General features: G+C 42.3%; 1 pseudogene; it reads left to right on the forward strand.

Moving 5' to 3' along the window:
- Positions 1-332: 332 nt before the first annotated feature.
- Positions 333-922, forward strand: LOC124595741 (annotated as a pseudogene).
- The last annotated feature ends 9,317 nt before the right edge of the window (positions 923-10,239 follow it).

A 10,239-nucleotide genomic window follows, 5' to 3' on the forward strand; every position in this document is an offset into this window, starting at 1 on the left:
TAACTGTCATACTGTGGGTGTCGAAACCAATAGGGAACTGTAGGTCAAGCGAAATAAAGTCCGCACTGGATGTTGTCGGTGCCCCGACTCACTCTACAAATGGAGAAGTCTCCGATGTGTGACTGTTGTTCACTGAAACAAACTATCAGACATATGAGAGGCAAGTGCGTCCTACGATCCTATAAAGACACGTGGGAGATTTTACGATTTCCAATACCAAAGTGGTGGAATGGGTTAGAAGCCTAGATATTAATATCTAACCCATTACTTTTTATTTAATGCAATGACATTCATTATATCTTATAAATGTACAGCATGTGTGTGCCGTAAGAATGAGAATGATGATGATGATGACGTTTATGGTAAAATGTAAATTCGAAAATGGAGACCTCTTCAAATGGGGATGGCCTGAAGATGGGTTTCATGTTGACAAGGTTTCGACTGCCTTTGTGTATCTGACTCCAGCCTGGTCAGACTCTAGATGATGTAGCAACATCAATTTTAGAAGCTCCAGCTCATCTTGTGAAACGTAACAGCATCCAGGGCAATGAAATAGATACAGATATTGTATACACAGTGTGGTACGACTTTAAAAATAGCAGATAGGATGGAAGTTGATCAAGTCGTATTTCATCGAGATAAAGGCGTACAGAAAATTCGGGTGGCAAAACGAAACAACAAAATCGTGAATCTATTAAAGAAAACAAAACGTTAAGAGCATCCAGATTTTCAAGCAGTACTTGAGGAAAAGGGTCGTAAAGAACGAGAAGGCAAAAAAAGGCTTCTCTGAGAACAACGTTATAGAGAGAAGGAAAAAGAGAGAAGAAACAAAAAAGCTGAACTGATGAGTTACAGTAAGAGACGTGAGACTATCACGTCAAATAAATATGTTGATGTAAATCATTCTGATGATTTCATGTAACGTGTACTGAAAAGACGGAGCAGGATATACAGTCCACTTCGGATTAGCCGGAATTAGGGTGACGAGTTTCTAGAACCAAGTATACCAAGCAGATAAGTAGGTACAATATGGTAACAAATGGGAACAAGTGTGCGAACAATGGCTCACTCTCACTCCCTGCCCTTGCTGTTGTGCATTGTTGAGACCTTTGTAGTTTCTTAGGTCAATGCACTGCCAGTCGGCTCGCAAAGCGCTTCGTTATGTTCGTTATCGATCGCTGGCACAATGTTGCATTGTATTCGTTCAGGTGTAGTAGTGTACATATTTTCGTCATGAGTAAACAGAAACATACAACGTTAACTCTCAAAGAAAAACTGAATGCTTTAAAGCGGATAGACAATGGTGAGAATGTATCTAAACTGGCAAAGGGACTGGATGTTGGTAAAGCAACCATTTGTGATTGGAGGAAGAACCGAGTGAATTTTGAACAGTCCTGTGCAACGTCTTCGGGAAAAACACTCGAAATTCGGCAGACTTTGAAACAGTCCCAGTACGATAAAGTGGATGAAGCTCTTTTCCCTTGGTTTACGCAGGAAAGAGAAAGGGGAACTCCTTTGAGTGGAGCACTGGTTTAGGAAAAGGCTGTTTGTCTGAAAAAGTTAATGAATGGTCATGAGTCTTTTAGTGCGAGTACTGGTTGGTTGGACAGATTTAAAAAACGTCATGGAATCCGTCAGCTAACAATTGCTGGAGAGAAGCTTTCTTCTGACCGTGATGCAGCGAAGGGATACTTGGTTGAGTTTGAGAAAATGATGAGAGAGGGAACGTATTCTCCCCAACAAATTTATAATGCTGACGAGACTGGCCTTAATTTTAGGGCATTGCCAACAAAAAGCCTGTCATTAAAAGCAGAAGACCATGCTCCTGGTTTTAACATGTGCAAAGATCGTGTGACTTTATTAGTATGCAGCAACGCTGCTGGTTATCACTAGCTGCCTTTGATGCTGATCGGAAAATCTGCTAGGCTCAGAGCATTTAAAAACTGCGACATGAAGTCCCTGCCCGTATATTGTCGCAACGAGAAAAAAAAATGGATGGATGGTAAGCTATTCAAAGAATGGTTTCACGGGCAGTTTGTTCCCTCTGTTCGACGGTTTTCTCAGGAAAATCATTTGTCTCTCCGTGCTATCCTTTTGATTGATAACGCGCCATCTCACCTCAGTACTGAGGAATTATGTGATGGAGAAATTGTGGGGGAGTTTTTGCCGCCAAATGTTACACCACTTCTACAACCGATGGACCAGGGCGTACTGCAAACATTAAAACTGATTTACAGAAAACCATTTTTAAGAATGCTAATCCAAGACGATAACATTCCTTTAGTGGACAAAGCAAAAAAGACCAATGTGAAGGATGTTGTTTATTGGGCCGCTGAGGCATGGCAGAATATTTCATAAAATACTCTGAGAAAATCATGGAGAAAACTGTGGACATCTCTTGAATTTCAGGACAACCTAGTTGAAAATGAAGAGGAAAATCTACTACAAATGATACAGACAATGCCTGGATGTGAAGAATCTAGCGAAGGTGACGTAGATGAGTGGATGGCAGCAGATGGGGCATGTGTGGAGAACCTTACTGACGCTTATTTAGTTGCTGCTGTGACTCAAGACCAGGAAAAAGTGGACTGCTGTGACGGAAGTGACAGTGAGCCAACAAGTGACAAAGGAGAGCTGCTGCCACACAGCGACGAAGCAGAAGCTCTTGACCTCGCGCTACGTTATTTGGAGCAACAGCCTACTGCTACACCTGCTGATTTGATGTTTATGAGACGATGGAGCAACTGTGCGTCAAATAACAGGCTGTCTGCATTACGCCAAAAAATAATGACTGAGTTTTTGCCATCTAAAAAGTAGGGAAAAAGTCCGCTGTATTTTAGCAAGTTTGACAGCTTTTCTTCCATTGTTATGCATTGTTCAAAACTAATGTCTTCTTGCCAGTTTTTTTAATACATCTTTACTGTACTGTGTAAATTAAAATAGTGTGTATGTACAGCAGTTTTCAATACTTAGACCAACATTTTTCATGTTCGGATTAACCAAACGTTCGGATTACCGGGGTTCGGATTAGCGGGACTCTGCTCTACTTTACATTCAACTGACCTACGAAATGTTATTTGGTGCTATAATCACATGAGTTTTAACTACACTTTTGGTATATATTGAGTAATATCTCTGATAATTCAAGAGAGAGAGACAATTAATTATTTATAGTCCCGTTATCACCCTGACTACAGAACTAGTTTGCTGATTGCTGATCAGCGTCGGGCTAATAGTAATGTTAACGTTAGTAATCATTGAGAGACAGAGTGCATAACCACCTAATAGAACTGTAAGCATAGTATTATTAGAGTAATTTCTCTTTTGTTTTGACGTCACTTTATTAAAAGCTATCAGTCCGCAGCTCGTGGTCGTGCGGTAGTGTTCTCGCTTCCCACGCCCGGGTTCGATTCCCGGCGGAGTCAGGGATTTTCTCTGCCTCGTGATGACTGGGTGTTGTGTGCTGTCCTTAGGCTAGTTAGGTTTAAGTAGTTCTAAGTTCTAGGGGACTGATGACCATAGATGTTAAGTCCCATAGTGCTCAGAGCCATTTGAACCATTAAAAGCTATCAAAGCATATTAACAGTTTCAAGTCAAAGTGCTTAGGGAGTTAACTTTCATTCACACTGAAAAACTAATTTCAAAGAGAATATATAATTAATTGATAATTCGTACATCTAGCCTCTCTGGCAAAGAAAGAATTACTACCATTAATATTCAAATAATAATTATTATTATTTGTGTGTGTTTGCGTATATGTGTGTTTATGTATTAGCCAACTGTTCGATATTGACATGACTGACATTGGCATACCGATGGAGGCGCTTCTTGAGGTAATTAAAAGCAGCCAGCATTGTTTGTGGTAAAATGTCGAATCAATGTCAACTCTTCTGTGATCACGATGATATGTTATATTGCTTAGCAGCTGCTCGAATACTTCCTCAGAGATTTATGGGAAGTGTCAGATGAACAAATTTTGCTTTGTTTGAATTATTCTATTTGACTTTTGGATGTTGACAAATGCGCGGAATAACGCAAGAAGACGCGTTTCTGCGAATGACAAGTCAGCGAAGACAGGCGGCACTTGTTCTAATTCTATTTTGCTGCACTTTGCTTGAGAAGGAATGCAAAGACCTATCAGTGATTGACAGCATCTTGTGCATAATTTTCCTTCATCATCGACAGACATACTGCTGTCTGTCAGTAACCCACGAATCCCAGTGTTACCTGCACGCCATACCGAAAGATACGGAAAGATTTGGCGATCGCAAACACAGCAAGATTTTGTCGTGAAAGTGTCAATGCCTGCAAAGAATTTTCCCATTGCTCTTCCACGTAATTCCGCGGTAATGAGCGATCTTTTTCGTTCTTACATGTGTAACATCGTAATTGACATTACTATTGAGATGGCTGAAGAGGCACGGCCTGAAAGCCCAAACATTTTTTTTTTTAGTGTGCCTGCCGCTGCAGGAGAAACAATAATCATTTATAGAGATGAGGCAACAGTGAGGCATTGCCGTTGAGACGTTTACAAGCTAGCTTATCTAGCGTTTTCTGTTCTCGAAATGTCATGAATTTAGTACTTGGTTTGAAGGAAGCCATTTTGACAGTTAAAATATCGCACCAATGCAACTTCTTATGTGGAAAACAGCTAGGCCATAGCCGCGCGGAGTGGCCACGCGGTTTGAGGCACTATGTCACGGATTGCGAGGCCCATCCCGCCGGAGGTTAGAGTCCTCCCTCGGGAATGGGTGTGTGTGTTGTTCTTAAAAAAGTTAGTTTAAGTAGTGTGTAAGTCTAGGGACCGATGACCTCAGCAGTTTGGTCCCTTAGGAATTCACACACATTTGAACATTTTTTTGAGCTAGGCCTTGAAGAAATGAACTTTCTGACACATCATTTACAACGGTAGCAGCAGCTGCCTGTGAAATACTTAAATTTTCCCTCAAATCACTAATTAAGTTGTTTTAATTACGTGATTTATTTCCAACAATCAAATCTTTTTTGCGAAACTACACCTCACACTGGTCTATCAAATACCCCATCTATCCATTTTCCATTTTTCGTTTGACTATGAAAATTCGGACTAAAATTTATCCTCAGATCATTAATTAAATATTTCTTACTTACCTTGATTACTTTCAAGCAATTACATCTTTGTTTGCATAACTGTCCCTCATGCTGGTTAATTTGATACCATATTTGACCACTACCCACTCTTCATTGGCAATAAAAATTATACCAAAAACTTTTCCTCAAATATTAATTAAACTTTTCTTAACCATCCCGAATACTGTAAAGAAAATAAACACTTGCTTTTTTTGCATAACTAGACATCACGCTAGTCAATTTGGTGACCTACTTGTCAATTTTCCACTCTTGCTGTGGCTAGGAAAATCGGTGGAAATTTATAGCGAATCATGTTTCCATTACACTCAAACATTTGACCAGGAAACGAAGAGGCTCTATTTCCAGTGAATTTTTAAGTGCTATTTAGAATGATGCTAACGTCTTAAGCGCCAGTTTCCTAACTTTTACTTCTTCTGTGTTGGTCAAAGCTTTTATGGAAATCGTGACACGGGGTTGCTGGTCACTTAAGCCGCTGGTGGAATAAGGGCGTACTGGACGCTTGTACCGTAGCGGCGCTGCGGCCGAGGTAAAGCGAGCGCCGTGTCGGCAGCGGCGCCATTGTGGGGCTATTACCGGGCCCATGCTTCACGCCGCGGACACACCTGCGCGCCGCATTTGTCACGCGACCGCTCCCTCTCCTCTGTGTGTGTCCCGCCGCGGCCGCCGGACACTGCAGCCAACGCGCACGGCTAGTATCCACTATTGAGTCGGAAGAAAGGAAGGAAGGTAGGTACAAACGTAGTGTACGAAACACACGTACACCGCTGGCAACTGAAGCTGCCACACTAGGGAGAATAGTAATTTTAAAAAAATTACTTATTATACATATACGGGCGTCGTTCAATAAATAATGCAAGACCTTTTTTTCGACCAGTTTAGGTTGGAAAATTCAGAATTTGTCGTGGGACATCGTGGAATAGTTTTGCTTCAGTCCCTGTAGTTTCATGAAGTTCCGATGGGTAGCGGCGCTCATACGTAGCCTTCAAAATGGCATCTGTAACGGAGGTGTGTGCCAAACAGAGATTTGTCACGAGTGAAGGTTGCGGTTCTAGCGACAAAGTTGTTAGAACTAGCGGATTTTATGAACTTTCAGGGGACAAAATTCTGTTTTATCGAGTAAAGAAATCAGAGGATTCTGGCGAATTTTTATGGTGTCAACAGACACTTGGTTTCTTAGTTTAGAAAGTAATAATATGCGTCTAACCGAACATAAACAAATACAAAAAAATGTTCAAATGTGGGTGAATTCCTAAGGGAGAAAACTGCTGAGATCATCGGTCCCTACACTTACACACTATTTAAACTAACTTTTGCTAAAAACAACACATGCACCCATTCCCGAGGGAGGACTCCAACCTCCGGAGGAGGGGCCGCGGAGTCCGTGACGTGGCGCCTCAAACCGCGCAGCCACTCCGCGCGGCAATCAAATACACTGAAGCACCAAAGAAACTAGTATAGGGATAAGTATTCGCCAAAGAAATTGGTATAGAGATGAGTATTCAAATACAGATACGCAGTGATTTTTTCTAAAAAAAAACTTTGAGGGTACTCCGACATTGGATATAATGCAGCGAAAATTACTTATAATTGAAGCATGGGATACCACCCGTTTGCTTTTAGCCATGACACCACCAACATCATCATGATAGCGGGACCGTAGAGACATCTATCGGTAGCTCGGCGTTTGAGCGTACGCATATCCGTTTGGCACTACCATCGTCCACTATTAGCGGGCGAGGGCACTACATGCTTATCGAGCTGGCTGCCAGTGATTCAGTTGCCGAGAACGGTTGCTGTAGCTTCAAAATGCTTGAAACAGTCAATGACATCGCTTTTCCCACCAAAAACTGCACTGGTATCGTTCGTATTGCGATTAGCAACACGAAAAAGTGAAATAAAAAATTTACGTCCTTGAAATAAATCTTTGGCACTCTTCCAAGTTCTCAACATCGTAAAAAAATTACTTTGTCGACGAAAAAGTTTAGGGGTACGCATCCCTCAACGTTCCACCAGAAAAACAGAGCTGCAGATACGAAATCAGACAGAATACGGCGCTGCGGTCGGCCTATATGACAACAACTGTCTGGAGCAGTTATTAGATCGGTTATGCTGCTACAATGGCAGGTTATCAAGATATACGTAAGTTTGAACGTGGTGTTACAGTCGGCGCATGAGCGACGGTACACAGCATCTCCGAGGTAGTGACGAAGTGAGTGTACATCGCTGTGGCCGGACATAGATCCTGCAAGAACGGGATCAGCGATGACTGAATAGAATCGTTCAACGTGACAGAAGTGCAAACCTTCCACAAATTTCTGCAGATTTCAATGCTGGGCCATCAACAAGTGTCAGCGTGCGAACCATTCAAAGAAACGTCGTCGATATGGCCTTTCGGAGCAGAAAGCCCACTCGTGTACCCCAGATGACTGCACGACACAAAGCCTTACGCCTCGCCTGCACCCGTCAACACCGACATTGGACTGTCGATGACTGGAAACATGTTACCCGGTCGGACGAGTCTCGTTTCAAATTGTATCGAATGGATGGACGTATACCGGTATGGAGACAACCTCATGAAGCCATCGACCCTGCATGTCAGCAGTGGACTGTTCAAGCTGGTGCAGGCCAAGTAATGGTGTGTGGCGTGTGCAGTTGGAGTGATATGAGACCCCTGATACGTCTAGATACGACTCTGGCAGGTGACATGTACGTAGGCATCCTGTCTGGTCATCTGCATCCATTCATGTCAATTGTGCATACAGACGGACTTGGGCATTTCCGGCAGGACATTGCGACCCCCGCATGTCCAGAATTGCTAGAGAGTGGTTCCAGAAACACTCTTATGAGTTTAAACACTTCCGCTGGCCACCAAACTCCCCAGACATGAACATTATTGAGCATATCTGGGATGCCTTGCAACATGCTGTTCAAAAGAGATCTGAACCCAATCGTACTCTTATGGATTTATGGACAGCCCTGCAGCATTCATGGTGTCTATTCCCTCCAGAACTACTTCAGACATTAGTCGAGACCATGCCACGTCGTGTTGCGGCACTTCTGCGTGCCCACGGGAGCCCTACGCAATGTAAGGCAGGTATACCAGTTTCTTTGGCTCTTCAATGTAAATAAAATATAATTATTACATTCATGCATTAATCCGATTTTCAGCTTCTAAAACTGGTAACTTCAACAGCGAATCAAATATAACGGGAATCCCCGGTACCAGGAACATTCTGTCAAACAGGAACTAAACTCTGTAAGTGAAAATAATACACGAGGAGTGAATTGGAACCTGACATGCTTAAGTTTAAAAGGAGCTATTTATGAGGATATCCACATACCTGACACGTACTTCCTCATGCATTGCGCCGATTGTAGTTTGCTTCGCGAATTTCTTTTCTGATTTTAGACTCATTATAACAGTCGCAACTTCTACATTCATGGAGACTGGCTACTAATTCTTCTTCTAAGCGCCCATCTGTCCTTGTTCTTTCTTCTACTCCTACCAGAACCTATCATATTTATCTGTTCTGCTTCTAGGTATCAAAATGTGTGTGTCTTGGAGATTCTGTTCCCATCTGTGACATTTAGTCCTCCTACAAGTCCAGCTGTGGCGCATTCTTCTTATTTAGCCTATGTCCATTTATTAAATTACACCTAGCACGAGTGATCTTAAGTAACGAAAAACGCAATTTCTGTTCACTCTCGGCTGTATGCCACCGCTACATTCTCATTGTTGTGCTAATTTTCTGTTCCTAATAAATATCAATAATTCTTTACTTCCCTAATTCCCCTTCTAGGGAGGGGAAAATAACAGATTACTCGGTGGGAAAAAACTCAACGCATGTGAATTGTACCGCAAAACACTTTTATATCACCAGTATCCACTAGACACTTTTACTCTTCGTTTATACTTGCATAATGTAGTCTAATGCGACCCAAAACACTTCCTTGCACTCATGAACTTTCTTGTTGTTGTTGTTGTGGTCTTCAGTCCTGAGACTGGTTTGATGCAGCTCTCCGCCCTACCCTATCCTGTGCAAGCTGCTTCATCTCCCAGTTCCTACTGCAACCTACATCCTTCTGAATCTGCTTCGTGTATTCATCTCTTGGTCTCCCTCTACGATTTTTACCCTCCACGCTGCGCTCCAATGCTAAATTTGTGATCATACAGTAAAGCTGCATGCCCTCGGGAAAAATTACGGCTGTAGTTTCCCCTTGCTTTCAGCCGTTCGCAGTACCAGCACAGCAAGGCCGTTTTGGTTAATGTTACAAGGCCAGATTAGTCAACCATCCAGACTGTTGCCCCTGCAACTACTGAAAAGACTGCTGCCCCTCTTCAGGAACCACACATTTGTCTGGCCTCCCAACAGATACCCCTCCGTTGTGGTCGCACCTACGGTACGGCCATCTGTATCGCTGAGGCACGCTAGCCTCCCCACCAACGGCAAGGTCCATGGTTCATGGGGAAGGAATGCGTTTATATGTTTCCTTTTGTAATGAAACTGAAGACGAAACTAAGTACCAGTATTTCATTAGGTATGTATTGAAAAAGTTGTCGACTAACAACCTAATTTGCATGCGAAAAGTGTTCAGACGTTTACTCAATAGTAATATCAAAGAAAGGCGGTAAAGATTTTGCCAGTGTCATTAAGACTCAAAGTTTTGATGACAGTAAGATTGAGTAGAAATAGTAAACATTTTTTTGGCAAGCCTAAAGGTGTAAGTACGCTAGAATGAAACTTTTTAAAAATTCCTATAACTATTCACATTCTTCTCAGCATCCTTTGGAAATCTAAGAAGTGATATTTTGGACAGCCCCTGCAATTTATAGTACTATAAGAAGCCCAAGATATGACGGCATTTTTATTTCGAATGTCCTACTGCACTTCATTAACACTTTGCACAAAGTACAATCATTTCGCAGTGTTTATACAGGCCAGCCGCTTGGAGACGCTGCGGTAGCGAACTGGCAGGAAAACTGTGGGACCTTCTTGATTCAACAATGAGGGACAAGAAGGAAAATGTATCGGAGTAGGACTGTTTGGAATGTCATAGTCGTTTTAGTTGTGTCGGTATGTTGCAGTGTCGTTAGTTCTTGGGCCGTGT

The sequence above is a fragment of the Schistocerca americana genome, chromosome 1 (genome assembly GCF_021461395.2).
Source record: "Schistocerca americana isolate TAMUIC-IGC-003095 chromosome 1, iqSchAmer2.1, whole genome shotgun sequence".
Lineage (NCBI taxonomy): Eukaryota > Metazoa > Arthropoda > Insecta > Orthoptera > Acrididae > Schistocerca > Schistocerca americana.